The 26,453-nt window shown below is 38.2% G+C and overlaps 1 long non-coding RNA gene across 1 annotated transcript; it reads right to left on the bottom strand.

Annotated features, from left to right (window-relative positions):
* Nucleotides 1-550: 550 nt before the first annotated feature.
* LOC125691324 (uncharacterized) lies at nucleotides 551-16,379 on the bottom strand. Its single transcript, XR_007376090.1, has 3 exons — nucleotides 16,302-16,379; nucleotides 3,153-3,213; nucleotides 551-2,173 (listed from the first exon to the last, which is right to left on the bottom strand). It is a non-coding gene; the product is annotated as an uncharacterized LOC125691324 (long non-coding RNA).
* Between the last annotated feature and the right edge of the window lie 10,074 nt (nucleotides 16,380-26,453).

Below are 26,453 nucleotides of genomic sequence, written 5' to 3'. Positions count from 1 at the left end.
AAAAATTTGAAGTATCTTTTCATGACCAGAGGAAACCAAGTTCTTCCATAAGAAGACTTTTTGTGCATCAAAAGAGAGGTGGCCAGCAGGGAGAGGAAGGTGACTGTCCCCCCTCTGCTCTGCTCTTGTGGGGCCCCAACAAGAGTACTACATCCAAGCCTGGGGCTGCCAGCACAAGAAAGATATGGAGCTGTTGGAGTGGGTCCAGAAAAAGGACTTGAAGATGATCAGAGGGCTGAAGCACCTCTCCTATGAAGACAGGCTGAGGGAGTTGAGTTCAATCTGAAAAATAAAAGGCTTCAGGGAGACCTCATTGTGGCCTTTCTGTGTGTAAATGGGGCCTACAGGAAAGATGGAGAGGGATTCTCTAGGTCACACTTCACAGTTCAATCCCACACCAGATATCTGACAGAAGGAACAGGATCTGCATTCATGCCTATCACACATTTGTACTTGATACAGATGAGTTTTTCTATCAACAACCACTACAGAGAAAAAGCATTGGTTTAATTAAAGCATTAGGCAAGGACTTGGGAGAGAGAAATTCAAATCTCCTCAGCTGGGATTGACTTGCTGTGGGACCTGGACAGCAGCAAAACTGTCTGTACTTAGGATTCCCATTTGTTCAAAATGGTAAAGTAGCTTTTTAATTTCTTACACAGATTTTGTACAACTGTGTGGTACTTACAAGTGCCATGAAAGAACGTAAAATAGAATCTGAACAACAGCCTCAAGAACATCAGCATGATACTCATTCTTTTAAAGTAAGAATATTAAATCAGTCAAGCAGAAATATATCATTAAATTATTCCTCTTTCCAAGGTTGTAACTAAGATCATACCCCTGAAGGTGACTGAAGGAACACAGGCATTCTCAGCAAGTTTCTAATTCTATTTGCAGTTTGCTGACTATTACTGATAATAGAATCAAGGTATTTATGCCTCAAAACATAGTATTTTCCAACAGCTGCCCTCAGCATCACATACCAATCAAATTTTCCCATCATGCACTAAGATGAAAAAGACTAAGAGGAATGGGATTTCTCTTCCCCACTATTACTGTACAAACATTTAAATCTGAGCCAGTCACCCAAGGCTTAGTTTAGAATCTATGGTGTGACTCCATCCCTTTTAGCATGCAATTCATCACACCCTAAAGCAGACAACTAGAAATAGGTCAGAACTACAACCTAGGAAGGTTTTCTCTTCTTTCTTCAACTTGAAGTCATCCAGCATAAGCAGCTCACCTGAAATGGTTTATACATCTTCCTATCACATACTATTTTTGATTCGTTATTTGGGGTAGGACTTTTTAACCTCATTTTTCTGTTGTGTGTTTACAAAGTCCTTTAGTATCATTTAAAATAACAGTTTTCTAAAACATAAGATGTTTAGAAAGAATATTAAAAGTAAATTAGAGCAGTTGTGGTTTAACCTAGCAGGTGGCTCAGCACCACACAGCCATTCACTCATTCCACCACAGTGGGATGTGCCCGGTCAGTCCTCCAGCAGCAGCAGCAGCTCCCCCATCCAACTCTCCTCAGTTTTACTGTTCAGCATCATGCCATGTGGTATGAGATATCCCTTTGGCCACTGTGGATCAGCTGTCCTGGTTCCATCCCATCCAACCTCCTTGTGAACCCCCAGTTCCTCACTAGCATGGCAGCAGGAGAAGCAGAGAAGTCTTTGACTTTGTGTAAGCACTGCTCAGTAACAGCTAAAGCATTCATCTGTTATCAAAATTATTCTCATCATAAATCTAAATATAGCACCATACCAACTACTAAGAAGATAATTAACTCTGTCCCAGCAAAAATCAGGACAATGCCTTTTCCCTTCTGTGAGATAGGTGTTTTTCATTGTTCTGAAATTTTCTGGAGATTGAGTTTGTCTTACAGATCAACACAGAAAACAAATGTTTCAAAGACTTAGTCTTTTCATTCCTTCTGAAGCAGTAAGTGTCCCTGTTTCTACAAAGATATAGTTTTCTGCAGCCATGCTAATACAACCTATTGGATAAGAAAAGAATATCTGGCATCCCAAAATTAAGTTCTTTTTGATAAACATTTCTTTTCAAGTTTTTCAAAAAAGTATGTACGTACAGATTACATCTTCTTTTCACAGGGTTTATACAATATATCTCTTTCTGTGTGATGAGAGGTTCCTCAGCCCTTCTGCAAGGAAAAGGTTGAAAGCACAGCTGAGTCAGAAACACAGTGCTGAGTATTCAGAGTCTCTCGGAAGTTCATAAACAGCAAGTATCTATCTCAAAAGATTCTACAATTCTATGATCTACACAGGAATAAAGGTGTGTGAAGAGTAAGGTGCACTGATAGCTTTAAAAAAACTCACACACATTTTACTCTTAAATATTTGAATTTTTAAAAATATTTGTCTCTTACACAGAAAACAGTTTCCAGAAGACTTGATGAATTTTCCTAATTTAGCTTCAGTGATCGATAACATGTTTTCAGTAAAGGCACCTTGGGAAGACCTACTTAATTAGCATTCACATTCACCAGAAATACTGTCTTATTAGTAATTACTTTATAAAGAATAATTTCTGAAATGAAAGACACGAGTAAAATTATGTTTATATCATTGCCAATAATATACTAAAGAGAACTTTCAAATGAACAGAGGAGGAAAGATACTGGCATGCTTTTATGTCTTTTTCACACTGTGCTACTGGAAGAAAACTGAATTGTAGTTACAGAGCAATAGCACAGACCTGGTTTTTGTTTTTATGGTCTTTTAAAGGATGGAAAGATCCTCAAAATGACGTTTTCAATCATTGTTAGAATAGGACAGAGAAAGGAGATCAGAATTTTGTTACTGTTAAATGTCCAATTTCTTCACAGATCTTTGTATGTCCAAGAAAACTTTAAAATTTGTCAGCACACCACTGAGGCCATTAGCAACATGAATGGCATGTATGGGAAAACATAAGAAAGGGCAGAATATTGCATAAGAGGAAAAACATGAGGAACAGCAGAGCAAGCACCAGAGAATAAGGATGGGGAAGAAGCTCTGGAACAGAGACTGTCCTGCAGCCCATGGAGAAGATCAAAATGGAGTGAACAGTGAAATATACGAGAAGGAGAGAGTACAGAGAGGAGCTGTTATGGAGTGGCCCAAGCCCCCATTACTTACCTGCTGCTGCCCCACTTGGTGTGGGAAGCTGGCAGTTTGGAGCAAAGGTGTAAAACTGAGCCTGTGAGAAAGCAAAGGAAAGGTTTTCTTTTAAAGGCTGTCTTTCTATTTACTGCTACCTAATTAGTACTTATATTTTTAACTATAATAAAATAAGGTAATTTTTCTTACGTTAAGGTTAGTTAAGTTTGAGTTTGTTCTGTCCATGATAATAACCAGTGAACAATTTCCCCATCTTTAAACTCAGCCCAAGAGGTTTCTCAGTCTTGTTCTTCCCATTTTCTCCCCTTGCTTTTTATGAACCCAGCAATCAGGTCCAGTATTTCACAAGAATTTAGTCCCACAAGCATGCACACATGCACACACTTGTTTTCTAATTTCTTTCTCCTCTTGTCAGAGCTCTGTAATAAATCACAGAGGGTAACAGTCAGAATTACTACACAGAAGAGATGAACTGGAAAAATTATGATGCTCATAATTTACAGTCAATTTGCAACCTCATTCAGAATTCCAGCCCAATAACCAATTACATTCTGTTCAAGTGAGTTAGATAAAAGACTTTTATTATTTCTGCTGAGCAGCCTCTCAGCTTGCCTGTAAATACAATTATTTGTTTTGTTAAAAACTGTTGAGGTCTCAGCAGGTAACGAACCATTTGTGACACAAACTATCCACACTAATAAAGATATGCATTAACAAGAAACTTTTATATGAACTGGTAGAATAGAAGCATTGGTTCAGGCACTTCTCAAGTTTGCAATTACTGTAAAGAATCTACGCAGAAAAACAAGTGTCATGCTAAAAACTTCATAAAACTGGAAAGGGAGAAAAACAAAACAAATCAGAACAGAACTAGACAAAAGGATTTCTAGGCAATTTCAACTCGCTTTCAAAATGCACAGTTGTAATTTCTTACCAAGAAAATTGAAATGCTCCTAAGCATATAGAGTACAATGCCAAATATACTTTCTGATATTTTTTCAGGTAAGCTGGTGGACTGGCTTTTGAAAAGATGCATTATGTTATGTCAGATATTAAAATACCATTGTCATGAAACAATATGACAAGTTTTGATCTCATTTTTTTTCTGAAATGAAATGATGATTTTTTGGTGGAGGGGTTTGATTTGGTTAAGACTGGATTTTTGTTGTTGTGTTGTTTTTTTTTTTTAATCCAAAAAGGGTCAAGGGCAGCAAAATTCAAGCCTTCATAACATACTGCAGACAGAATTTTTCAGGAACATCTGTTTTCCACAGGCAACACATGACTCAAAGTTCACCTTGAAAGATTTTTGTAATTTTCACTTTTTCGTTATCATTTTCCTGGGAAGTGAAACTGAAGTCTTTTGCCCCAAAGCCTCTGAGTAACTCTCATACTTCCTGCTTATCTCCCCAGGCAAGCCACAGAGGAGGCACAGAGTTAATGTATTCAGCACAGAGGAAGTACAAGGCAGAAGAATCTTCGTTTCTATCCCCTTAGAGGAAAAATATTCAATATTTTCAAACAAAATTTCCATCTTAAGAAATATAGATTCCTACATATCATTCCAGCAGAAAATTCTAAACCAGTTCTTCTTTTCATTTCTTACGTATGGTAAATAAGTCCTATCTGACAGAGAGGCTCACAGGGACTGGCACATGGCTGTAACCCTCATCTTTTCAAAACGTTCCTGGTTTCTCAGGGTTTCCTGATCTTTAAAATATTCCCTGAACTTTCACTCCCAGACCATGACTTGGAGCTCTGGGAATACACTAAGCCCTTCATCACAATAAGCTGTTCAGTTGACTTGGTGTTTTCTGTCTGCAGATATCTCTTCCCTTCTTTCCCCTTAGCGATTGCTCCATGGCTGTATTTTTGTTCGTCTTGAACCACGTCTCAAGACATAATTAAAACTACTCTATTGAAAAACCATTTCCTAGAGAAATTATATAGGGAAAAAGTCCTACTTTTCTGCCACCTAGAATATAAGTAGTGAACAGAATCTAAATGGCTCTTTGCCATTGATTCAACCCATACTTTGTTAAACATAACATTTTCTCTACATAGGAAAGTGGATTAGTTTGCTTCAGCTGTAATAAAGGAATTTGTGTAGGTCGATTTTTGACTACAGTGCAAATGATTACAAATCTATATACCTCCCCAACTTCAGCATTCAGTAGATTATTCAGTAGTGATCCTTTCCTCCAGAGAGCCTGATGGCTGTTCAAAATTGTTCTGATTGAAGATAACCAAAAGTTGGAAGAAGGCCATAAGCAAAAAAGGAGAGAAGGTTAGAAGAGCTCAGCCTCTTCATTTACGAAGAATATATTCTTGCAAAGAATTTTCGCCAGCCTAAGCAGCAGGCTTAAAGCTAACTCTCAGCTCCTCTTTCATTGCTCACATGTGCATAAAGAAAAGCTCAGATACTCTGCATAACAGGACTGAGATAGCCTCCATTTTCCATCCCTCACAGAGCAGTGCAAAGCCTACTCCAAATGCTGGATAACATGCAGGAAACAGCCAATACACCTAAAGCAGTTCTGCTAAATGCACTCTTCAGTGACCAAAATCTTGCCCTAACATTCAGTCCCCAGAGACAACCACACCATACAGCCCAGCAAACTTATCTAGAGAAAACATATTGCATACTATACACTCCTGTCTCATGCTCTTATTAAAGGAATGCAAATAAAGCTGCAATCTTGCCCTAGAGACACACTTACTTACATTTTTCCTCATAGAATCATTTTGACTTATCAGCATTACTGTAATTTATCTGAAACATGAGGCAATGCTGTGATCTCTTCCTCAAAATTGCTTTTGGAAACTCATTACTAAGTACCTCGTATGCCAACCACAGCTAACAATTCAGAGCAAAATTCCAGACCTGGGATGGTAAGTTATTTTTCCTGCATTTATCAGCACTTCAGCATACACTTTATTCCAGGTTGCAAATTGAGTGAACTTGTCAACTCAAAGCATGGAAACAAATGCTTTCTACATGCTAGTATGACCTCAAGGATTTATCTATAAAATGTTAATGTTCATGTTACACTTCAAGGTCAAACAAGATATTAGAGAGGTATATTTTACATATATTTTACACCTTTCTCTCCTCGCTCATTATTCCCTATCTTCACAGACAAGATATTACAGACTGACTTCAAAATAGGACATAAAATAAGAGAATTTAAAAACAAATGATGCTGCAGTGCATTGGCAACTCTTGTGGTTTTTCATCTCATTATTAAAATTTTAATGTTGATCAAACTTGGAAAAAGTTGTTCAGTTTGGGACCAGCCAGAAATAGTGATAGTAAATGCTGGAAGTTGAAAACAACGCATCCTTCAGACTAAAACGTAGACAGAATTGATTTCTAGTTAAGATCTATACTTAGGAAGCACACGATTAAAGTAAGAACGTAGTCAAGGCACAGACATCTCTTCTTGTCTGAACTGAAATTAAGATTTAAGAGCCTGTTAAAGTACAGTTCCTGTAGAAGCAAATGCAGCTTGCACATTAAGATAGAGAATAAAATGCAAACAGCCACAAAAAATAGTCTTATCTTCTCACTTCACCTTTATTTCTACCGGTATGTGCCTGCAGCCTTTAACCTGTTCAAGTTCCAATTCTTCAGAGGACAACATTTCAATTGTGCTGGTAATTAGCCCAGGAAGTCAAGGACTAATGACCCCAATTACTTTGGGAAGCACCTCCAGAGATTTTTAGAAGCTGAAGTTTATCAAAGGGTGTATGTGTGGTGGGGTGCAGGGAACTGAAGTACAGCTTTCCCTGCGTTAAAGCACCTAGATAGGAACACAGTATTATTACCATGTATTGCAAAATTCTTTGGGAAAAATTGCCTTTTCACCCCCAAAATCCTTATACTGCATTTGCAAGGCTTCTGAACTGCTACATCTGTGGTTCTCTGGACCTTCTGGTAGATTTATTTTACAGATAAAACTATTTACTAAGAGAAAAAGAGAAGGATAATAGTTATGAAATATACATATGTATATAACGAGTGATGCACAAGCAATTGCTCACCACCTCCCAACCGATGCCCAGCTAGACCTCAGAACAGTGGAAGAGAGGAAAATGCAAAAGCACACAGCAAACATACGAATGACCAGTGGACACCGGGAGAGGAAATCAGCAACATGAACTTCCTACTCCTTCTGGTAGAGGCACTCCAGATGCTGGCAACATACCCTAACAACCCCATACACCAAACACCAGACTGAAGACTGACTTTCAGAGCCCACAGAGCAGGGGAAGAGTGATTATAACTGCAGAAAAGGAGTGGAAATTAAGCATGTTTGCTACAGCTTTAATAACATTACTACTATTACTGTGATTTTTTTCTGTAACAACTCTGATGGTCTTCTTTGCTGTTCTGCAGTAATTAGATACAGACCAACAATGATGCTTAAATTAGACTAATAACAACTAATAAACTGACATTAGACAGATATATATACGTATGCACATCTATTTATGAAAATCCATATATATGGGCCCATAAACAAAATACTGAACATAAAAGTGTACATTTTATTAAAATACTATTAATATATTCCTTACTCATAGATGTTTGCTCCACAGCATACCTCATAACAACTCAAATCAGTGAATTCATAGCAACATTAGGTCTATTACAGTTGCATTATTGGACATCTTGACTTTCTAATAATCTAAAATGGGTACCTCCTGCAAAGTGATCCAGGAACACAAACTGTGAGTTCTGTTTTGTAGGAGAGGGCCTGCAGCAGCTATTTAAGGCCAGCTCTGTCTGTCTCTTACAACTTTGTGCTTAAAGATATGAGAAGAGCTATAATAGAAGTATTAACACAAATCAGGCAAAAAAAATCTGCGCTCAAGAGTGAGATTGTATTCAATTTATGGGAGATTTTAGGAGACAGCAGAGTAGCATGCATGACTAACTCACACCACATTGTCTGTTCAGATTCTCCAAGATATCTACCAGCTTTCCTCCCCACAGTTCATCCCAGCCAGACATCTCAGTGACAAGAGCAGAGCAAGCAGGTACAAGCATGGAGTAGGCACTGCAGTTATGCAGTTCATAACCTTTGCTCTGAACAACAAAACCCTCTTTGTTTTACTCCCTGCATATATGATGCCCAGGACAGCTGCAATCTCTGCATGTCCTAAGCCCATCCTTGAGGATCTTTAGGGGTAGCATATAACTCTATTTTAAACTTCTATTAGGAAAGCTACAAATAAGAGATGGGCTCTTACTCCCCAGGTAAGGGCAAAAACACACATAGAGAACTGCATCATCATTCATCATCCATGGATCTCTTTGTTATTTGCTGCCAAAACAGAGCATTTCTCTGAAGCATGGCTCTAATTCCATTGTTTGTAATGAGACCCTTCACATATCAGACATGTGCATAGATTACGCGTAGGCATAAGCCACCTCAGAGCTTTGTATTTCAAAGCTAAGAGAACCTGAAGCTATACTTGTGTAACATTTTGGTAATTCTTTGTATTTGGTGGAATAGTAATAATCTCTTTCAAAGCACTGGAAAAAAAAAAGATAGTAACTTCACTGTATTTTGGAAACTGTATTTCTGAAAATGCTCCTATACTTTTTGACTCACTGAACTTGAAGTATTTTGTTGTTTTTTTTTTTTTCCTGGAAACAAAAGGACTCCATTCATATTTAAAGGGAGATTATAAACATAAAGGAAATCAAATTTTTGCACAGGTATATAGTAACAAGACAAGGGGAAATATTTTTAAACTAAAATAGAAGGATTTTTTTCACTGAGAATATAGCAAGACACTGGCACAGGCTGCACAGGGAAGTTGTGGCTGCTCCATCCCCAGGGGTGTTCAAGGCCAGGTTGGATGGGGTCCTGGGCAGTCTCATGTAACATTTGAACCCTGCCCATGGAGCTGGATGATCTTTGAGGTCTCTTCCAATCCAAGCCATTCTTTCATACTTCTATGATACTTCTGATACACTAAATATTGTATGTCTGCAGGATCAACTTAAAAAAGGAACAAAAATGTCATATTTAATTTACTTTTCTGCATTGGATTGAATTCATATAGCAAATGAATAGCAAATACATTTGAATAACTTCATTACTGTGAGAATGATGGAGCACTGGAACAGGCTACCCAGAGATGTTGTGAAGTCTCCTTCTCTGAAGACATTCAGTACCCCTCTGGATGCTTTCTTGTGTGACCTCCTGTAGGGAACCAGCTCTAGCAGTAGGTTGGACTAGATAATCTCTAGAGGTCTCTTCCAACTCCTACAATTCTGGGATTCTGTGATTCATGCCTGAGAATCTATGTATGCAGAACTAAGAAAATTTGCTAGTGCACTCACAGGAGTACATCTTCTTCCTAATCTCTCCAGTTTATCTTGTGACACAGCCCCCTTGGACAATCCCATAAAAGCTTCATCACTACATGCAGCTGAACAGCTCATTAGTACCATGGTTGATAGCACTGCTAAGGCAGCACACATACTGTGTCGAAGCAGAAGATAAGAAAGAAAATGAAAGTAGTAATTTTCTTTTGCTCAGGCTTTTCCCCTCCTTTGATGTGATTTGTTAGAATGCACTGAGTAATTCGCTTGTGTTTCTTTTTGCCCAGTCAAGTTCCAGCAGTACTTTAAAGCTGCCCCAGGGTGCCTGTCACTACCCGACATCTGTTACTGTTGAAGGCCATCAGCCAGGTTTGCACGTTGAGAACAAATTCTCAGTGGGTTCTGCAATTTCCCCCCACTGTTGCTGTGCAGCAAAGCCGTATCTATTGATCACTGACGGGAACTGTGGCAGGTCAGCAATTACCACTGACAGGAGCTCTCCTGCACCTCCGTGCAGCAGTGTGCATTTATGGAGCTCGGAATGAACAGGTGGAGGGAACGGGTTATTTGGGGCAAGGAAAGGCTCGGCCCCTGAGAAGTGCTTTTGCAAATAAAGAAACTTCAAAGCGCTTCAATTTTTGAAAATAAAGCCATATTATATGAGGCAAATTATCCATCTGGCATAGAAAAAAAAAAAGGCTATGAAAATTGAGACTTACGTAAGATTAAATTAAGTGTATCTACATTGGAAAGTCAGGGATGATAATGAATCACTCCTAAACTCTCTCAATACTCCATTATACATCTGTTGCTTCAAATACAAACACAAATGCAACGAATTAAAGATGTACTGATGTCTTCTCAGTACTAAAATAATATCTGCTTGGAAGTGAAGCTGTTCTATACAGTTTTGCTTCCCCTGTCTTTCATAACATCGTAAGAATTTGCAACTGCCATCAATTCAATCCCACACAATAGTAAAAAATTATCAAGCTAATTGTAGGTTGGAGAATTGTAAATGATGGCACTCTTTTAAACAGTGCTGCACAAATTTAGACACTTATCTGAGAAACAGAGAGAAAGAGAAAAAAAGTGCATGCAATTCATGCCAGAAGTTAGGCAATTTTGTGAAGTAGCACATTTTGCTTCATATCAGAAGAGGCAACAGGTAAATGTCAGAGCAACCTCACTGACCAGAGTTTGGTACTAGAGCAAGTAAACATCCAAAACAGAGATCTGGTTTCAGTCTTGGGGCTGAAATGAGCCCAGAATGAATGCAGTGAGAGCAACTTACTGTCAGGTCTGCCGGGCAGTGAGCGGATCAGACATCAGTCTATCTCCCCCTCACTCTGGAAATAAACAAGCATTGTTTAAAGTGCACACTATACAAACCATGACTGATGGATGGCTGCCAGGGTCAGGACCAGAAAAACGTGTCCTCACATTCCCTGGGTCAGCTCAGTGCTGTGTTTCTGAGATGGCCAAAGTCTTGGTTTTGCCCGGAGGCAGCTCCTCTCCTGCCAAGCTGCACCAGAGCTCCAGAGGGGCTCAAGCTCCTTCAGCTTCCTCCCAACCCCCTCCTTCCCCCCTCCCGGTCTCCCACTTTATAGAAAGAGAGTGGCTTGAGTTGGAAAGAATATCAAAGATCATCTATTTCCAACCTCCTGCCATGGGCAGGGCTGCTACCCACCAAATCATGCTGCCCAGGGCTCCATGAAACATGGTCTTGAGTGCTTCCAGGTATAGGGCACCCACAGCATCTAGAACCCACAAAAAAAGTGCAAAGTCCTCCCCTCCCTAAGCAGAAAAGAGGCTCTGCCTTCAAAGCAGCCCTAATGCTACTTGCATCACTTTATTTGCTTAAAGGGTGCAAATAAGCCCTGCTTCAACCTTACAAGCTACTCATGAAAAGAACAGTGATACTCCGTCTGCTGCATGTTTTCATGCTCTCAGCTTTGATGTGATAATGATGCTAAAGAGGAAACACACGCAGACTGAAAGACCTTCTACAAACAGAAAGCTCCCTTCATCTGCAGAACAGAGCCTGTGCTGCTCTTAGGATGACACATTAAAAGTGCATTCTTTTCATGGCACCTCAACAGAGAGCAGGGGGATACATCATGTGCAGGAGTTTAGCACTACTTTTCCAATCAACAAGAAAAGTTATAGCCAGAAGTGTAAAGAGAAATAGCAGAAAATAAAACAAACATCCTTATTTGTTTTAAGTAATAGCAGAAAGCTTTAAATTTGGAGACTTCACTAGAAATATCTGAAATCTTTAGAAAATAATAAAAAAAACTGATAAAATCAAATCTGAAATCTATGGAAGTGCAAGAGCCATTTATTTGAATTATCCACTTCAGCATGACTTAGGCAAAAGGGCTGAAGCATTTCTAATGGCACTTCTCATTAATTACAATGACACCACATGGAATTTAACAGCATTCTTACTGTTTTCAATTAAAGAAGATGATTTCAAACTTGCAATGAAAAAGACTGAATTTCACCTGGACGAGTGAAGTGGAATGAAGAGTTTTGTGGCTTCAGCCATACCTGAACAAATTGCCAATAATAACTATAATACTGAAGATGCTCTTTTGGAACAGTAAAAACACAGCGCTTCCTATGCTTGAAGATTTGAAAGCATAAAAATCACAGCATGGACACAGACCTTTTTCTCCGAGATAACATACCTGTTTGTTTCAAATTCAGCAGTTCTGATAGGTATTCATCATTGAATACCTGAAAGCGTATTTCCCACATCACAAAAAGCTGTTTTCCCTTCATGTGTCAGCAGAGTCCCAGTGGCTCAGGACATGACTGCAGTGCTGGCACGCTGGAGCAAGTGCAACTCTATGAGTGCAAACCAAGTCAAGTGCAGACCTTAGTTCTATCAGAGTATATAGACCACCTCAGGCTGTGTTTTCTCATTTTTTAAATTTAATTCAGAAATTACAGAAATAAATGTGCAACCACAAACATTTTTGTGGCCTCTTAACTTAGCATGCCTTTCTGCTATTAGGCATTTGTTTTTCTTATTCTCTGTCCTGTCTCCAGTACACAAATGCTTCCATTCAGCCCACCCTGTTTTTCTGAAAGTTATATTTTTTAAACTTTCTCATAAATTTTCATTTCTTTCTTTATCACACTGGGTATCACAAGAACCTACCACTGTTGGCTTGTCATATTCCTGTTTAAGTTGCTGTCTTTTGAAACCATTACTATCTCTCCTACAAGTTCAGCACAGTCTCAAAATCTTTTTTCTACTTCTTCCTAAAGCTCTCTATAAATCTCATTTCCATACTGTTATTTATTTATCCTTTCTTATTCAGCATATCAGACTCAAATTTCTCTTGACCTGACTTAAATAAAATGAAAGCAATAGAATAAGCCTGGATGCATTTATTTTTTAAATCATTTTTTAATTTTTTGTTTTTCAGACAACTTTTTCTACATCTGATTCTTTTTGACACTCAGCAGCACAATGCAGCTGGGTTCACCAGGACACGTCTCACATTTAGACAGTGAGAATCTAGAACATTAGAAGAAAGCTCCTAATTCTCCTTCTTTTGCCATTATTGCTTAAAAGCACGTAATGTGATCAGTGATACTACATTCTAAAACATAATTAACCAAATGTTATCAGCCTTTACTTGGATGATTCTTACAACGGTATAAAACAAGTTTAGTCACTTCAAGAATTTCAAGATATGTACATAAAAGCCATGGTTTTGCATTATCACATAGTACTCACATGAAGTTGCACTTATTTTTATGTAGATATTTCCAGACTATTTTCTGTCTCCACCTTTTGGCTGATGAAGAGAACTCAGAGATGAAACAGTGTAGGCCCTGAGTGTAGTGTAACAGACCACAAGATATCTCACATGGATAGTAATAGCTAAGTAGAGACAGGAAAAGAATAAACTAAGCAAATGTTAAAAGTGCTCTATTAAGATGTGTTGTGCATTAATACAGAGTTAAGTATCCCATTTAGTACCCTAATGAACAAAAAAGAATTGGAAAAAAAAAATCAGATTCTTATCAGCTGGGTAATCTGCATAATATGCATTTTTAGGTCTCTGCAACACTGCAAAGAACCTTATAGACTAATGCTGCTAATCCTACTTGAGACCACAAATGTAATGAGACAATTTAAATAAGTCAGGGGATAAGCTGTGCTCTTCTGTATGATGTTGAATTTCATGAATAAAAAGGAGGAAGAATTACCATTAACAGCATTTGCAAGAGTTGCAGAAAGGAAAAGCGGTCGAAATTATGAGAAGTACATGCCAGAACGTGTATTAAAGAACGTCTGGAGAGAAGCAAAAATTATATCTAAATTAGATGAATGCACTCTACCTTGCTCTTCTGCACTGCAAATTGCAATGCAGTCTCAAACTTGTCAAATAATTTAAAATAAAAAGAACAGTGGAGTCTGTTTCCATCTCACTGACTACATGCAGAGCAAATTTTGCTGAAGTAATCCAATTAGTCTTCCTACTATTTAATTTGATAGCATGCTGCCTCCAACTAATTATCAGAAAAGTTGGAAGGATGTAATTCCATAGGAATTATGCTGGTGCCAGCAGCTAACATCTGTACACTTCGCAGGAACCAGACAGCAGAAATCTTAGTTCCTGGATAGTATTATTCACTGACATAAAGCACCTGTTCAGTGTTCCACAGGCTCCAGCAGCTCCTCAGATGATTCTTATTGCAGTGATTTAAGACTTTATCTTCTCTAGATCCTTGGAAGACATCAGCCTCATTTCCAGAGGTGACCAGCAATATCTTCCCTTTCCTGACTGACATTCAGGGCAAGGGGGATCTTTAGTTTGCTCTGCAGTCTACTGCAACTCAGTCAGCCAGGAGTTGTACATGAGAGACCTCAACCCTTGATAGCCAAATGTGCTGGAGACACTGCCTGCTGTCACACACAGGGCTTTTCTCTTATGCACCGTACATGTTGGTAGGTTGTGAAGTAATAATCATGGCTGCTGTCAAAAAGTAAATAAAAAAAGAAAGATATAAGAGTCCCCCAGAAACTGCCAATATTTTTATAGCATCCTGTTAACTAGTAGGAAGCTGCTTTTAAGAAAATGAGAAAAAAACATAAGAAATTCTTATTTAGGATCCAGTGTGCCTCTGCGAGTCTCTGGCAAAGTTTCAATTTGAATCATCTGTATAGCCCTGCATCCTAAGTGCCTTTTTTTCCCCCCCTCTTTCTCTTGGCAGTAAGTTTTAAACACCATCAGGGAACTGTATATCTTGCATAGAGTTATTCAAGAAAATTGATTTCAAAACTAGCTGTTGAGTCCTATCAATTTTTTTTTTTTTTAAATTCAAGTTGAAAGAAAAAGCAATTCTTTCTTCTCCACTGAATGAAACATTTCCCCCCCAAAATGGACAAGAAACAGAACAATTTCTTGCATCATAGAATCCAAATGTTCTGTCATAGTCACTGTCAAAAATGCAGAAGGTATTCTTTGATAGGTGTGTGATGTTACTTTCTACCTCTTTCAAAATAAATGTATGAGGTTTCTCTAAATAATCTGAGAAGGCAGTACACATAGAAGCTTTGCAAATCTGCTTTTCAGTTCCTTGTCCATATTCATCCATTCAGTCCAGTAACTCAGCTTTTTTTGTTGTTGATCTTTTTTCCACTTTCATATACCCATTTTAGGACACTGACATGAAATTTGCTGTTCCAAAGTCTGCATTGGGCTCTAAAAAGATCATGAACATGTTACAAGGAATATGCAAAAAGAATAGAGTGCACTGCGTTTTCACTAGCCAAATATTACTGGAACAGTAGTGGGGCCAGTAAGAAGAAAGTCCCCGTTTCAAATGTTATAAGAAAGTATATCTTGAAAAAAGCATTTTGAAATACAAGACATTTTTACACAGACCAGCACTGATTAAATGGGCCTTGGGGCATCCTCTTTCAAGAAAAAGAGTCAAAGGAAGAAAACCACTGTGTGTTCTGAGTGATCTTCCTTCGCTTTTACTGTAACTTTAAGTCCAATTTGTCACAGTGTAAAATGCACTTAACCAAAAATTTAGTACCATAGTACCCATGTAGTGTAAGACATGAATAAATAGAAAATAGTAAGCATTACAATCCTTAGAACTTCCAAGCTCTCCAGATAAACTGCATAAAATATCGATGTAATTTCTTGTGAGGAAAAAAACCAAAACAATGGAATTTAGAGGCAACTGCTTCCTACAAACCTTACAAGAATTTGCCATTAAATATCCTTTAGGCTGTACTTTTACTTAGAGCTGGAATGAATTTATCAGGCATTAAAAAGACTACTGTAGCATCTTCTAATGAGAACTATGTTTACACTAAATCTGGTTTGATCAACATTAAGTGAAAGGTGCATACCTAAGGAAACTTGCATTTTTTCTTCTAGTGGAAAAAGGAAGCATTACTCTGGAAATACTTAACAAACTATAGACCAAATTGAAATTTGGAGGCATAACCTTCTGGTAGTTGTATATAAATATATATATATATATATATATATATATATATGTATGTATATATATGCATATATATGTATATATAAATATATATATATATAATACTATTAGCTGTCAACTTTTAACATTATCCCTCATAAACTGTAAACATAAACACTCATAAACAAAAAAAAACCACAACAAACCACTTTATTTCTGTTTTGCAGAGGAAGAGAGGTTCATAAACAGCATAATGCTATAAAGCAAAGGAAAGCACAGCAATAATAGCAGGGCAGCTAAGTCCTAAGCTGCAGTGAGGATAAGCACAAATACATGAACAAAGAAAATAATCTGCTTACCCTTAGAAAGCCTCAAGTACACAAGGATCTCCAGCAAGATACCCTTGCCTCCACTGCCAACCCTTAATTGAGGTCTTGGAACAGGTGAAGCCAGGATCCATTGGATTGCATGCACCTGAGCTCCTCTGGGCTGACCCTGCCTTCCCACCAGGTGCTCAATCACTGTTTCAAGCTATGACTTAGTATTTCCAATACAGATGGTCATTACCTATTTCTTTTAGTGGATGATCAGTCATTAGTGAAGGCTGGAAGGTACCTGAGAAATGAGAAATGGAAAGTTCTGTATGTTTATAGGATCATCTGTGTTGGGAAGGACCTCCAAAGTCCAACTGTCAACCTGTTCTACTGAGTTCAATCAGTGTGTTGCAAAGGCTCGGACTCCAAGCACAATCAGTTTAGGATTCAGCCACAACCAAACCAGAAACATAAAAGAAAACAAATAGACAGATGAGATAACCAAACTACCAATAATTAGAAACTGTGTAATAGCCTGATACACACAGTTTTCTCTTACTAGTAGTTCAGTTTCCTCAAAAGACTATACACATAATTCAGAAAACATTTATGTCATTTAAGTATTCAATGGACCTGTCTTCAAATTTGTAAAAATCTTTGCTTGATAACAAAGCTAAAGAATGATAAAGGAACTTACTTCCTAGTGAACTCATAGCCACATAAAATTGATATCTAGGGGCTGAGAAGTTTATAGTTGTATAGATTACTACCAGTGAGCATGGTAAATGACAATTTTTGAATAATGCTCTGAAATAATATTCTTTACCTAATTTCCAATGAAGTACATAAAAATGAAAATAAACTGCACTTCTCTCTATTCTGTACAATAAAATCTGTTCTCAGTTTAATTTTGTGGAACACAAACATACATAAAACAAGGAGAGTGTGAAAAGGTAATATATTGTCTCACAAGTGCAGTTAAATCAGAAAGTTTTGCTAAAATATTTTCCTTTCTGTACTGAACACATTATCTTGTGAAGTCCTGATATTCCCCTGCCATCCATCTCTCCTCACTTATTTTACTTGAGTCTTTTCTGTCTGAATATTGCAAAAGAAATGTGTCATTAAATTCTTTCAAAGTGGCGTTTCTGAGTATGCTGGGATTATATTCTGTGTTCTTCATGAATCACAGGCTGCACAGCCCGAGTGTCAGCTGTGAGCAGTTCATTACTGCTACAACTGCAGTAAGTGAAATGACTGTTTTCAGGGCTCCTCAAAGGAAGCGATCGGCAGACAGCCCTCATTGGCTGCAGAAAGGATGAATCCTACAGCCATAATCTTTGGGGTTTTTTCCTTCTTTTTTTAAATAGAAAATAAATTGACAGCCAAGGGAAAATAAATAAATAAATAAATAAATGATATATTTCTATGAGACACAGAGACCTTTGAAAGGAATTTGTCTAAACAAGGCTAACTGGAAAGCAGAAAATAGTTTACCAGAAATTATTCTGGAACAATCCTCTATTTTTCCTTGATGGTTTGCTTTTATACCTTGTAGAGGTTTTCGAGCTCAAAAGCATTCAATATCTGGAAAGCATACATAGGGCCACTTTGCATGCTGGAGGTATATTTGAAATTTTCTGAAATGTTTTCATGTAGTTAGACCTCCTGTTTGACTTATAATTACTGATTCAGGCAGTCTTTCTATAAACTTAAATTTACATGTATGCAGTGGGTTCAGTACATTCCTAGTGGCTGAAATAGCATTAAATCTTTATGACTAGATTTTCGTGAGTGGAAATTTAGCTAGTATATTCATTTTGCATGCATCTCACTATCTTACAGGCATGGATGGGAAAGTGAAGAGCATGAGTCTCTTAGGAATTGCAATGTAGAATAATTCTGAATGATAACTATCTTTATGTTAAAGCCTAGGCTATTCCTCATCAAAAATATTATTTACAAAGACAAAATATTTTTAAAAAGAAGAGAAGAATGTTTTAAAACATGCTGTATTCATTCACTAAAAACATTTGTCAAGTTTAAGCCTGAACTCTAGTCCTGGGCTCCCAAGGGAAATTCTATGAAGGTGATGAGAGGCCTGGAGCATCTATCTCCCTTATGAGGAAGGCCTGTGACTGCTCAGCCTGGAGGAGGCTGGTAGGGGATCTAATCAATGCTTATAAATATCTAAAGGGCAGGAGTCGAGTGGATGGGGACAGGCACTTTTCAGTGGTGCCCAGTGACAGGACAAAGGCAACAGGCACAAACTGAAACACAGGAAGTTCCATGCAAACATGAAGAAAAAAGTACTTACTGTCAGAGTAAAGGAGCACTAGGAATGACAGCCCAGGTTGTGGAGTCTTCTTCTCTGAACACAAACATCCATCTGGATGTTTTCCTGACCTGCTGTAGGGAACCAGCTTTGGCAGGGAGTTGGACTCTATGTTCTCCAGAGGTGCCCTCCAACCTCTACTATTTTGTGATTCTGTGATACTTCCAGAACCTCTTGACACTGGGGTGGAGGGCTGGAGGGGGGACCAGACCTCATATCTGGCAAATTGTATCACTGAGGACTACAAAATAAGATGTAAACAGACATATACTTAAGTTTTAAGCACAGGGGTGACTGGCTTCTAGGCACATTTGCCAAAAATGCCTGTTACTCCTGAGATATATTTGACAACCTCTCACACAATCAAGGACAACAAACATTATATCGAAGCAAATTTACATTTTCATGATACCACACTCCAAAACGCAGATTTAAAGTGTAGGAATGTTCCACTTTTTAGGCATGTCTTTCCAAAAAATTATTAGATACCAACTGTCACTTAATCTTTCTGAAGGATCTCAAATTTGAACATCTGGTATCCCTACTTGTCATTTCTTCTTTACTTCTTCCTTTCAATTTTGAAGACGTAAGACACCAGCAAAGTTCATGACAAACTCCAAACCTCTAAGATTTTAGGCTGGATAAACACCATCCACACATCCTTTCTGAATCACAAAACCATAGAATATCCTGAGCTGGAAAGGATCAACAAAGATCACTGAGACCAACCCATGGCTCCACATAGCACAACCCAAAAACCAAACTCTGTGTTTGAAAGCAGTGTCCAAATGCTCCTTGAATCCTGGCAGCTTTAGAGATTATAAAACTTCTTGTCTGAAAGATGCTATTGCGGTGTCTAGAAACTGTCCAGCACAAGAGCAACTTGAATGTGGTCATGACTGTGTGTCAACTAAAGTCAGTTCAGATTGGCTCAGCTATTGTGAGGTCCATAATTAGACATGATTAATACACCAAAAACAATCCTTCCTTAGTGGCTATCAGTGAGTGGCAGTTTTCAACAACATATCTGGTGGAGAGAGAGATAGATGAGGGCTGCAGACCCTTCATTAATGAAACCAGGTGTTGGATCAGTTGCATGCCCATATTTCTACAACTGAGTGCTTCCAAACAACAAAAACCCTCTTTTTTCTCCAAACTGAAATGGAGTTTCCAGATCAAAGAGCAATAAAAACACAAACAAAGAAAAGAATAAACACAGTGGATAGCAGCTCTGGGCATATCATCCAAGACACAATAAACAAAGCTGCATGTGATCATTTTTTCCACTAAGGAGAAATGAAATTCTTTTGATCTGATAAAATGCACAGGTTAACAGCCAGAATGAGAGCTGCAAAATCACAGGTAAAATCCTATTTTGTTCTTGACAAAGCAGAAATTATTTCTTCAAAAGGGAAAAATACCTTTTGACTAACCTTATTCTTTTAGAGTTTACCTCTTTTTATTTATTTGTTTGTTTGTTTGTTTGTTTACATATTATTGCAAATAATATTTGCAATTTTTTTTTTTTACAGGAATAGATCTTTTTACAGGAACTCTTCATTTGTTCAACTTGCAGGGGGGAAAAAAAAAAAAAGAAAGTAATAAATAGATCAAATATAGATTTGACACAATTCAAGTCAGAAAAATACATCATACAATACATTAAAGTAGAAATCAGGAAAAAAAGTATTTAAAAATTTTGTCTGAGAAAGTATCACATATATTCAAATGATAACTGAGTACTGCACCTATTTTTTCTTAGTCTTTCTGTAGTTTATATTTTATATACACACCGCTACAATTCACCAGAGAATTGCACAACATATCAGTATGCTCATAACACAGAGCATTCAGCTGAAACCACCAAGAAAATGTTAGACTCTTTGTTAGCCAGAAGTCTGTTTGCACGTACAATAACTATATTTATTACCATGATTTTTTTAAATCTCTGATCTTCTGATCAATTTAAAGTAGTGAAAGATTTTGTATTTTTTACACTTCAAGTTGACAACAGAATGCATGCTCTTTGAAGGACTTTAATGCCATGTCATCCACGGGTATAACCAGGTTATTATTGAAGATAAAGCACAAGAATTCCAACAGATGCAGCTTTGCATTTGCTTTATTTGGCTTATGTTTAAACAGCTCCACTTCTCTGCACTTTGACAGAATAAGGCTATAGATTGAATTAATAAATAAAGCAAACGGGACCAATTAAGTACATACAGCCCTTTCCCTAGTGTGCTTGCAGGTACACTTGCAGCACTGGGCAATCTTTTTCTTATGTTAAGTAAGCAGATCTGTTACACAGCAGAGCTCTTTTATCACTTGAATCCTTTTTCAGGTTTGAAAAATGGTACACAGCAGGAGAGCAAGGTATTGCTTATAATATATTGCAAACTTTTGTTATCATTAAATTAATTTAAATACTTCAAAATAACCCAGAGATTTTAATTTATTTTCTAGGCATATTCCAACTCACATGCAGTGCATGGTCTTAATTCTCTTTTAATATCCCATATGAGTTCTGTGTAAAACAATCATTATTTACTCAGCACCAGTGGCAAAGGAAACCACTGTGACGAAACCATGTGGATTCTCTATGGGCAGCAGCATGGAAGAAACTGGTGTCCATTCAAATGATACAACTTCTGAAAATAAAATTCACATGTAAATTCCCCAGGGCATAGAACTTGCAGTGGAACACTGATGGTCTTAAACAACATTTTGACAATAATAAAAAATAAATGAAGTAAACCAAAATAGCAAAATGCATTCATTGAGCAAAAAAGGAGCATTTCAGTGATTTTCTCTACAGGCTTTTCACTCTCTCTCTTCTATAGTAGCTTCTGATATTATAGCATAGTATCATAATATCTTTCCATTGCTATTTCACCAGCTTTCTATACAGTTCCACATTTCTTCCACCTGCAGGCAGCAGCTCACCTGGTCTCTGACTACAACTGGAGAAGCCACACTGTTCAGGAAACAGGTAGCCTGTAGGTAGGACCTTGCTGACTTTCACAAGAGAAGCTCTTGCATGGAGTCACTGATGGGATCTGGCCTTCAGCTGTAAGAAGGTGCATGGACTTTGCAATAGCTTTCACATCTGGGGTCCCCATGTATGTATGATTAGTGACGAAGTACAAACAGTGAAAGAAATGATTTTGATACCATCAAATAAATCATTGCATTTCAATATAATATAAAGACGCTTTCACTTTTTTACTAAAGCCTCCATTGTTCAGCTCTGGGTGGGTGCTGTGGCTGTAAATCGTTCTTTTCTTCTCTAGGAGAAATAAACGGGTGATCTGAGGTGAAATTTTCATTGACCTGAGCTTCAAGAAAGAAAATCTGAAGGAACAACACACAGCATTGTGGCTATAAAACTGTCTGCTTAACAGCTTTAAGTAATAGGCTGTATTTCAGGAGATTAATTGAACTGTGGTCAAATTCAACTCAAAGCTCTTTCATTCCCATGTAATTTTCAGCCATCCATTGTTCACCCATTTAATCAACTGCTGCTTGCTTTGTAGGATCAAAAAAAAAAAAAGTAGCAGCAGGCAGATTGCCATTGAGGCTAAAAAGACAAAAGCAGTGATTATGAAGTTCTCAACACCCTCATAACTCTTTACTGAAGGTAACTTAGCACAGCATCCAACTCAGATCACCCAACCCACGTGCACAGAAATGGACAAGCAAACAGAGAGTGTGTGCCCGCAGCAGTTTTAATCAGTTACAATCAAACTAATTTTGAGTTAAGTTGTTCTCAGGGAGGTGGCAGGATAATCACGTACAAACACATCCTCTGAAATAGCAGTAATTTGATAATCCCATGCTGCTGTAATCATTACATTCCTTGTTCATTTGCACTCCTACAAAGCAAGCATTTCCAAACATCCCCTTCTAATGTACAAACATAAGGAGAGCAAAAATTATATGTAGGAACCTTAACTAAATGACAGTAGAAGTAATCAAGCTGAAAAACATCTGCCATTACTGGCTGTGCAGTCGAGTTTGCTTTAAGAACTACAGTGTAGCAGTCTTATCTTGTGAACAGACAAATATCTGGTTAGCTGCCAGGAGAATCAGCACAGCCTAAACCTTCAGATACAAGTCAGGATTCATAAGTTTGGAGATATTTTCTAATAAAGGTATAACCACAGTATCCAGCAGCCTTTTTATTCATTCAGGACACCTGAGCAGGATGTGATGAAATGGCAAGGATTGGGAAATCAGCACTTCTTATTTAAGCAGAAAATGTTCTGTCCTGCTGCTGACTTGTATTTTGCCTGAAGGTCCTGCAAGAACTAGGCTCACTGAAGCAGCTGCTCTTTCACCTTTGATATTTCCTGAAATTGAAATATTTTGCTTATGCACTATGACAATTTTGCCTCTTTCCAGTGCCCCTCCAGATCTCTTTGCTACTCAGACTCTTGCAACCCAAGGCAGATACCTGTGGTCTGACCCTGAAGCTCAACTTGAACTCAAGAGGGTGAGGTAGATTTCAGGAGAAGCATAGGGAGACCTTCTTCCTCCCTGGAAAGGAATGAAAGCTAGGATTGGCAACCCAGTCGCAAGTCTACAGGGCATCAGCACAAATGTTGCAGATGCCTAACAGCACTGCTTCATGCAAGAGAAGTGTTTCCAAATATGGTCCACTCCCACAGCTCCGAGTGAGAACATCTACCTTAGGATGGATGCAAACAGAAATAAGCTATTCAGATGCACAGTATAAAACAATATCAAATTCCCCACAGCCTGGGCAGGCAACCTCTCTTTTTCTCTCTTGTTTCTCCTTCTGTCTTTCATTGCCATCTTTTCAGCTTCTTCCCAACAGGATAAACTCAGCAGAAAACAGCTTCCTGACTTGGCTTGCCCTGACCAGAATTCAGATGCACATACGTGAGATGTCATTTTAAAAAACAAGGTTCTTCTTACAGAGAAGCAGTGCTTCTCATAGAAGTGTTTTCCAAAAAGGTTCAATGACAAGAAGCATGTTTTCCCAGTGGATAAACTGAGGCTTGGAGTAATGGCATGTGTGGTCATCCACAGACCACTGAAGGAGCATTGCATTCTCCCCAGCTTTCTCATATCTCTATTACTAAGAAAGGTATTTCCTCAGGTCCAAATGGAAACTTATGGCTAGATCCACTAAAGGGCATATTCTAGCATTAGGCACACACAGCATTCACACAGCATGTAGTTTTTGAACACTGTCTATAAAGTGTAGGTTTTCCAATTGCCAGGCACTGCTCTAAAGCCTTAAGAATAAAAAACTGCAGACAAGCTCTTTATTTTCAGCTTTGCATTTTGCTGGAAGCAGAATAGCATCTTTAGAAGAAATTACTATTACTCCCATACAGCGTAGAGGGTCTGTAATTATTCAGAGCCTCCTGTGGGGCCCTATACAACAGTGATATTCCCCGTCCTCATCAGCCTTTTGTTTAACTGCAAATATAAATGTAAGTAAAATACTTGGCATTAATCTCTACCCTAAATCTGGGACCAGGTGAGTGTGAAACTTTACAGTTTTAGGAATAGGTTATCTCATTCAGTCACTGAATTACAGAATGGCCGAGGCTGGTAGTGCCCTCTGGGTCCATCAGGCCCAACCCCTGCTGCAGCAGGGACACCAGAGCAGGGGCCCAGACCTACAGCCAGGCAGGTCCTGAAGAGGGAGACCTCATACACAGCCTCTGGGTAGCCTGTGCCAGTGCTCCATCACCTGCACAGCACAGAAGTGCTCTGAGGGAACCTCCTCTGTTCCACTTTGCACCCATTGCCTCTTGTCCTAGCACTGGGAACAACTGAAAAGAGCCTGGCTCTTTCTTCATTGAACTCTCCCTTCAGGTATCTATAGACACCAATGAGATCTCCCTGAACCTCCTCTTCTCCAGGCTGAAGAGCCCCAGCTGTCTCAGCCCCTCCAGAAGCGTTTAGCCCTAACATTCATCTTTACTGAGACGGAAAGCCCAAAGCACGCACCCAGAAGATGCCTGTACTACAATTTTATCATTTAAAAATTGAGCAAACATCTGCTCATTCTTTCCTCAGTCACTGAAGCACTGAATTACCACAGGAGCAAGTTTTCCCTGCCCCGCTGGAGGAAACATGCTGTGCTGGTGCGAGAGGGAATGTTCATGTTCATCTGCTCAGCTCATAGCCCTCATGAATGTCCCATGTCACAGACTTCAAACCAATTCAGAAAAGGCCTTGCTTTAAATTTGAACAAATTATTTCAAGGAAGAAATGTATAACAAGAAACTGATTAGACAGTACTTTTATACTGTATTCCTTTCCTACACACTTCATTTTTTCTTTGTCTTATGTTATAAGCTGTTCAGAAACAGAAGGATTTTAACAGTAGTGAAAACCTTTATAAAAGGTAATAGGATAACTCCTATTGATTTCAATGAAATCAGGATTTCATCTTTTTCACAGTTGTTCCTCAGTAGACTGCTGCTCTTTTCAAGATGTATCAGTTTCATTTGCAACTGTTAGTGCACGGATGCTATAAGGAAAATCCAAGACAGGAATTTCCATTCAATTTAAGGAGCTAACGTCTCTAGAACATCTGTTTCCAGAGAATAACACAGTAAGATGTTTACTGTTCAGATATTTTCTTCAATGATTTTATTGTCTGTTCTTTACTGTATCCCTAAGCATTAATTAGAAAATTGTTTTGACAAGAAAAAATTGCCAAAGAAGCATAATTGTTATCCTTGCCATTACTGTGTGTGACCACTTTCAATAGCCTTTTCAATCACCCCTTTTTATATTGATTTTGAAGTCTCCAAGGAATTTAGCAACAAAGCAAGGCTGCATCATTTAAGGCAAATGACTTACAAAAGCTATAATCTTTAGAGAAAAAAGAAAAAAAAAGACATTAATCTAACATAAAGCATATGCAAACAAATACACATTTTGCTCCATGATGGAAAATACCATGCTGTTAGTTTGCTTTCTTTGGTTGGTTGATTGTTTTTCAAAAGAGTCAAATACATAAAAGAGACCTGCTGTCCTGCTATTTTGCTAAAGCCATGCTTCTCAGATGACTTAAGTATCTCAGCATGAAATTCATAGCAGGCAGCATGATGATATATGAACTAACTCAATTAATTAGACACAAATATGGAAGCCAAAGAGAGGAAAAGATAGCTGTTATTCACTTCCACAAATTCTCTCTGCATAGGTAACTGTCACAGGAGAACTTTCATTCAAAATCTTTGTCATCATGACTTTGAGAGAGGACTTGTATCAGTACCTCTTCCCTTCTGGAAATGCACCATTCACCATCTCTGAGGTCTGAGGCACCATGCAGAAGTGTTTGACCTTTCAGGACAAATTGAACTAAGAAGTGTCTGCTCTGTGATTCTCATTCAGTGGGAGGACATCAGTGAAAACGTTACGTTAAACAGCATTGCAAGCTGCAGGGGTCAGAAGCAGCAGTTGAGTAAAAAAGATATGAACATACAAACTTCTAGCTTAAGTGCCTAAAATAGCAGCTAGAAAATTGAACGCTTTTATGGGCCTTAGCCTATGTGATTTGCAAGTCTCCTTGGTTCTTTAATTTTAATTTGCCTGAAAAGAATCTCTTAAAAACAATGCTCACTGACATTCCATGTTTCATCTCTAACCATTTCCTAGAGCAGACATTCTCCCAGCATCTTAGGCAATCAGTGTTTTGCAATTAATGACCATAGAAGTCCATGGACTAGATAGAAGTCAAAAGATCAGTGGTAGATAAAACAGACAAGGCTACTGTGACAGAACTGAATCTGTCCAATGACAACTGCTACCAGCACTGCAGAGAAGAAAAAAAAAAAAAAAAAAAAGGAAAACATTAACACAATAGTTTG

This window comes from Lagopus muta, chromosome 3 (genome assembly GCF_023343835.1).
Source record: "Lagopus muta isolate bLagMut1 chromosome 3, bLagMut1 primary, whole genome shotgun sequence".
Lineage (NCBI taxonomy): Eukaryota > Metazoa > Chordata > Aves > Galliformes > Phasianidae > Lagopus > Lagopus muta.
The sequence above is the reverse complement of the archived record's forward strand: the minus strand, read 5'-3'. Positions and strand labels throughout refer to the sequence as shown.